This window comes from Erithacus rubecula, assembly GCF_903797595.1.
Source record: "Erithacus rubecula genome assembly, chromosome: Z".
In the NCBI taxonomy this organism is placed as follows: Eukaryota; Metazoa; Chordata; class Aves; order Passeriformes; family Muscicapidae; genus Erithacus; species Erithacus rubecula.
In genome coordinates, this window is record NC_136661.1 from 8,227,615 (window position 1) to 8,233,614 (window position 6,000).

Genomic DNA, 6,000 nt, shown 5'->3' on the forward strand with positions numbered 1-6,000 from the left:
ATCTAGAAATGTCTGGATCAAGAAAAGTCTTTTCACACTGCCAAAATAGCAGCAATAAGAAGCAATATCCCAGTATGTCTCTGATTATTGCTGTATAAGAGTATGTTGAAAGACTCATAAGTAATACTGGTCTTGTTGTGCTGTCTCTTCTCCTACACTCAGGTTTGGATGTCCAAACAAGTTGCTTTCTCTCCCAATCTGAGCAGTCATATATTTGCTCCAGTGCCAAGTTGGCATGTCAGTGCATTTCCTTTCTCTCATGCTCGCATAAAAAGCCAGATGTGATTATGTTCCTCCATTGTGCTATGCTTGGTCCTATTTCTGCCCTATAATTTAGCAAGAGGTCTGTCTTCAATTTGCCAATCATTATGTACATTGCTGTAACGTTCTGTTTGCCTACATGCTTAAAAGCTGAAAGTCTTCCTGTTGCTGCAGGGAATAATTTACACGTGTGGTTTTTGTCTTTCAAATATTCAAGGTCATTTCTATAAATAGTGAGTCAGACCATTAGTGGGTGTTTTGAGCAAGATTGCTTTCATAATTAGTCTAGACATTTATGTAGGCAGCCCGGGAACTGCAAGTTAGAGTCATACTGTTCTGTTCTTCTGTTTGGTTTCTTAACATTACTATTCTTAAGCTTGCACATTTAGAAAGGAGACTCATGAAAACAGGGTGTTGGGGGAGAGGAAACAAGACCTGCTTCTCCATGTGTCCTGGTCTTTCCAGAAGAAAAGTACATCACTGTGTGTTTACTTCAGAGCTGTTTTCCTATCCTGGCTGCAGTCCTAATTCCTGCTGTGAATCAGGGCAAATAAAAAAATTGAGGGAGGGTAATAATAAATCATCTCTTTTGTATTTATTCCAAGAATGTTTCCCATTTCTTTCAAAACCCAAGATACCCCACTAAATAGCCCAGCCTGCTTCCAATAAATACATACATTTAAAAGGAAACACATTGAAACTTTTTGTAATGCATAATAATTTAATCAGGTCTATTATGCAATACCTTTTCCTGTGAATAGCATGAGAGACTGCCACATCTCTCTGATTTTGAGTGCAAGTAGAGGTTTATTCTCAAAATGATGCTGTGACCATAACCAAAAACTCATGTGAGAACTGAAATCTATTCCTTAGAAACACCTGAGCCATCCTGATTCCTCAGCTTCTAGCCAGAAACACCAAGGGTCTAAGAAGTAACATTCATGTGAAGGAATTATTCCATGTATTTTATGGATAAATATGTACTTACAGCCAAAATGTTGGTATCTGCCCCTGAAAATTTAGGGGCAGAATTTCAGATACTGTTTCATGTGGGTTTTCTATGCTCCCTGGCAGCTCAGAAAATTGAACAAGGTAAGGTGTCCCAGAAATAAGGCAGTTCAGACTGGATGCCTTCCTTCAAATTGTTGTCGACAGTTTTGGCTGGCAGCTATATGTATCTTGGTGAATTCTTGCTGTGAAATTAATTAATAGCTCTTGGCAGTGAAGTCGCAATCAAGTCACTCTAAGTGTACTTAACCAGGGTGGTTGACTTCACAAGCCATTCCTTGTGCCAGAAATAAATGTCTGTAAGGATGATGGGAAGCACTGTGGTCTTGTATTTTTCTCACATACCTTGTAAATCCAAAGATCATGAAATCTTGACAATTAATCTAAAAAGTCCATAAAACATACATTATTTTGAAATAGAACTAATTTTGTCTTACAGTATTTCTGATGACTTCATTGAGATACGTGAAGTACCTGGATTTTTGTAGAAACTCAAAAAAATATGGAAGTCAGACACATTGGTGTACATTACTGTGTGCCACTTTGCTTCATTTCAGTTCAGTTCTACTGTAAGAGAATTTTTCACTGGGTTCACCAAGCACCCAGTCTGTAGACCTTGCAAATGTGTTTAAAAGCCCAGCTCAGCAAGTGCTATTGTTTAAACAATAAGCAGAAACTTAATACAAGAAAATGCTTCCTGTTTCTCTAAATGACCTTAAGGACACAAATGAAAGTATAAAAGTGAGAATATCAGACATTTCTAAAAACTGCCTTTTTGAGTAATAGAGACAAATTCAGTCCAGAAACATGGGAAAGAACATAGCAGATGTGCAATTGATTGCACAAACCTAATTTGGCCTGGTCTAACTTAACTTATTCTCCTCATCATGTGAGTCAATAAATGCCACATTTCTTTTCCCTAAGATTCATGCCTCATCATTGGCAAGGTTATTTTGGTATGCCCTGACCTTCAAGGAAGCAGTTCTCCCTGCATTGATATTTATCTGTGCACACAGATTTCTCTTTCTCTGTGAGGGCAGTGTTACTGCTCAGCACTTTCCCCCTGCTCTGCAATGGAAGAGGCAGAGACTTTTACCTTTGCTGTAGAGGGATCTTTCTAAATACACTGCACAACTGCAGCTGCTGCTGTTGTATCTGCAGCCATTCTTTATTTCTTGTTCCTTTATATATATGGACTGAATTGAGACTCTGGATTCACCATTTTTACAGCAAAACAGTGGTAAAGGTGTCTTGTTACATCTGGACGCATCTATGTCTTTTTCTGCAAGGCTAGGGAGAGACCGTGATAAAGTTTACTGATGGATTCAAATGTTTGAAAACTAGTAAGGCCAAAGGGCTTTCTGAGGAAAAAAAAAAGTTCTGCTTGCATACTCCACTGAAGCCAGCTGGTGCTTCGTGCACTTCCTCTCCTTAATGATGAATGTGACACTGCTGTTCTGGCATAGAACATCTATTTGTCTGCGTAAACTTTACACTGTGGTTGTAGGCTATAAATTTTGGCAGCATGGACAGAAACTGGGCAAATCCACAGAATGGTGTTTTGCTGTTTCATGGGACCAGGTAATTGCATGTGCATTTTGAAATATGGTAAATGAAATAATGTGAGATCAGCTTACAGTATTACAAAGCATTTACATCTGGAATCAGACCTGGCAATACAGATATCATAACCATGCTGAATCAGCAACAGCAGAAGGCAAATGAAGGCAAGACAAAGACAGAACTTTTCAGGTAATGAAAAAAGAGCTGTATCTCAGACTGACCAGTTAGAGCAAACTGTATCTACACAGGAGAAACTTTCTTCAGCTGGAGACCCACACAGCAAGTGCTAGTTTTACTGGATATTCTGTAGAACAAAATCTATACATACAGTCTAAAAAACCCAAACCAAACCAAAACAACCCACCCCCTGGAAAAGCAAAACAAAACAAAACAAAAACCAAACAACAACAAAGAAGAAGAAAAAAAACCACCACCAAAAAAACCCCAACAAACAAACAAACAAACACCAAAAAACCACAGACCAAACAAAACCAGAAACAAACAAAAGCAATAACAAAACATTAAAAACCACAACAAACCCCAAACAAACAAACCCCTAACAGCTAGAAAACAATGTTTTATTTGGCCAAAACATACTTAAAGTTTACTGTGTCTGTTGCATGACATATAAAATTAATTATTTACAAACTTTGGATGTAAGGAGGAATGTAGTTAATATTTTTTATGTGTTAGAAGGAGAACTGCAAGTTTGTCATTGACCCAGTAAGCACAGTTTACATAAGTCAAATTACTTGCCATATTTCAAGTGATGTATTAGGTTTGCATAGTCTGGTTTTTGGTGGAAAGTGGGCCACAGAGGTGGCTTCTGTGAGAAACTGCCAGAAGCTTCCACCACATCTGACAGAGCCAATCCCTGAAGGCTCTGGGGATGGACACACTGCTGGCCAAGCCTGGGCCAATTAGAGATGTTGATAATGTCTCTGTGATGACATATGTAAGAAGAAATCAAAACAAAAAGTTATTGTGCAGCTGTAATTGTGGCCAGAGAAGAGCAGAGTGAGAACATGTGAGAACAACCCTGTGGACACTGAGGTCAGTGAAGAAGGAGGAGCAGGAGGTGTTCCAGATGTTCCAGATGTTCCAGATGCTGAGGTTCCTGTGCAGCCCATGGTGCAGCCCATGGAGATCCGTGGGGAATGCAGAGATCCATCTGCAGCCCATGGAGGAGCCCATGCTGGAGCAGGTGGATGCCTGGGGGGAGGCTGTAATCCCATGGGAGATCTCTGGAGAGAAGGGCTGTGCTCCCAGGCTGGAGCAGCCTGTCCTTGGAGGACTGCACCCCGTGGAAGAGTGACCCATGCTGCAGCAGTCTGGGGAGGACTGTGTGCCTGTGGGATGGACTCACACTGGAGAAGTTCATGGATCCCATGGGAGAGGACTCCACAGTGCAGCAGGAGAAGGAATCCTCTCCCTGAGCAGTGGGAGAAGCCACGGGTCATGAACTGACCATAACCCCACTCCCTGCCTCCCTGTGCTATGGGAGAGGAGGTGGAGCTGGGAAGGAGGAAGGGTAGGGGGAAGGTGGTTTTAAGAGTTTATTTACTTCTCATTATCCTGCTCTGATTTTTTAAATAGTTAATTCACTTCATATCTCTAAGTAGAGCCTGTTTTGCCTGTAGTGGTATTTGGTGGATGATCTTTCCCAGTCCTTGTCTCAACTTATGAATGCAAATTTTCTCTCCTCTGGGCATTTTGCAGAGGGAAATGAGTGAGTGGCTTTGAGGGGTGCATGGCACCAGCATCAACCCACAAGATGCATTTTCAACATGATTCTTCTCTCTGTTCAACACCTGTACATGAATATTGCTGTTGTGGATACTTTACAGGTAAATAAAACCTTTGGTTTGTATTGCATAATTCTGAATTCTATAATTTGCTGATAGAACAGGCATCCACTGGCTACAATAAACTTGTAAGTACTTAGAAGATGGTCTACTTAAACTTCACTACTGCTTTTACAACTTCATGAGGCTATGACCTTAGTTTCAGCTATCAGAAGACAGCACATTAAGGAAACACATTCTTGTAGAAGCTTTTGTTCACAAAATTAAAATTTGTCTTACTGTGACACTGATAAAATAAAAATATGGCCTCTATCATTTAGAGCATGAGATGTTTACTCTAAAGAACTTCATAAACTGTTATTCTAGCAAAGTGATTGAATTTTTGGTATAGTTTCAAGCAGTAATGGAAATAAGAATAATGCTAGAAGTTATTTATATATGGCTTTAAAGATGCCCCAAAAGTTATAGTGACCTTCATCCATCCACCTCTACACGTAAAAGAGCAATTAGAAAAATTTTGTGGTTCCATATATTTACTTCTCTTGACTCACAGGACAAGCATTTCCAAAATGCTAAATGAAACCAAAAACTCCTGTCATATGTACTAAACATGATGGGATTTTCTATCCTGAATGCATGTTATACTGTTTTGCACTTGTGCCCCAAGTTTGGTGTGCATGGTTCTCAGCAGCCAGGAGTCAAATACTATGTGAGCAATATTGCACCTTGAAAAAAAATATCTGAAAGATGCTCACATGCTGTACAAACATATTCCAGTGGACAAAACTAAAACTTTATTTCACTAAATGCAAAGTCAGTCAGAGTTCCTGTTCTTGCACCTTGTCTCTGCTGCAGGATTAAAAATAGATCTTCATGCATCACCTTAATTACAAAAGTTCCGTTTTCTAACTAAGGAATTCATTCTCAGGAGTTATTATTAGTTCATAGGAATGATATTTTTAATGCTTTCTCCAAAGTCTTATATCATTGTATGAAAATGTTATTTTTCCAACATATTTAGGATGCTCAGCTATGAAGGCTGGTGCCATATGGAATCTGCAGCTTGTCCAGAGAGGTGCTGATATTCTCCCTCACATTTGCTACAGGAGTGACTAGAGGTGCTTTAGACTCCACAATAAAAAAGCTTAACCATTCCAATAACTTTCTACTGATACTTTAAAAACAAGCTGTTTAAAAGTTGTACTCTTGAAATAATTTCTGTGTTGTATGTGATTGGAAGGACTGTGGATTTCCTGAGACTAAACAGCAGTACAATATAAATAGTTACCCTTTTTCAAATTAAGAGGAAAACTGACACCAAGACACGTTGACTTCTCCATGCTAAGTAATTTATTATTAATGC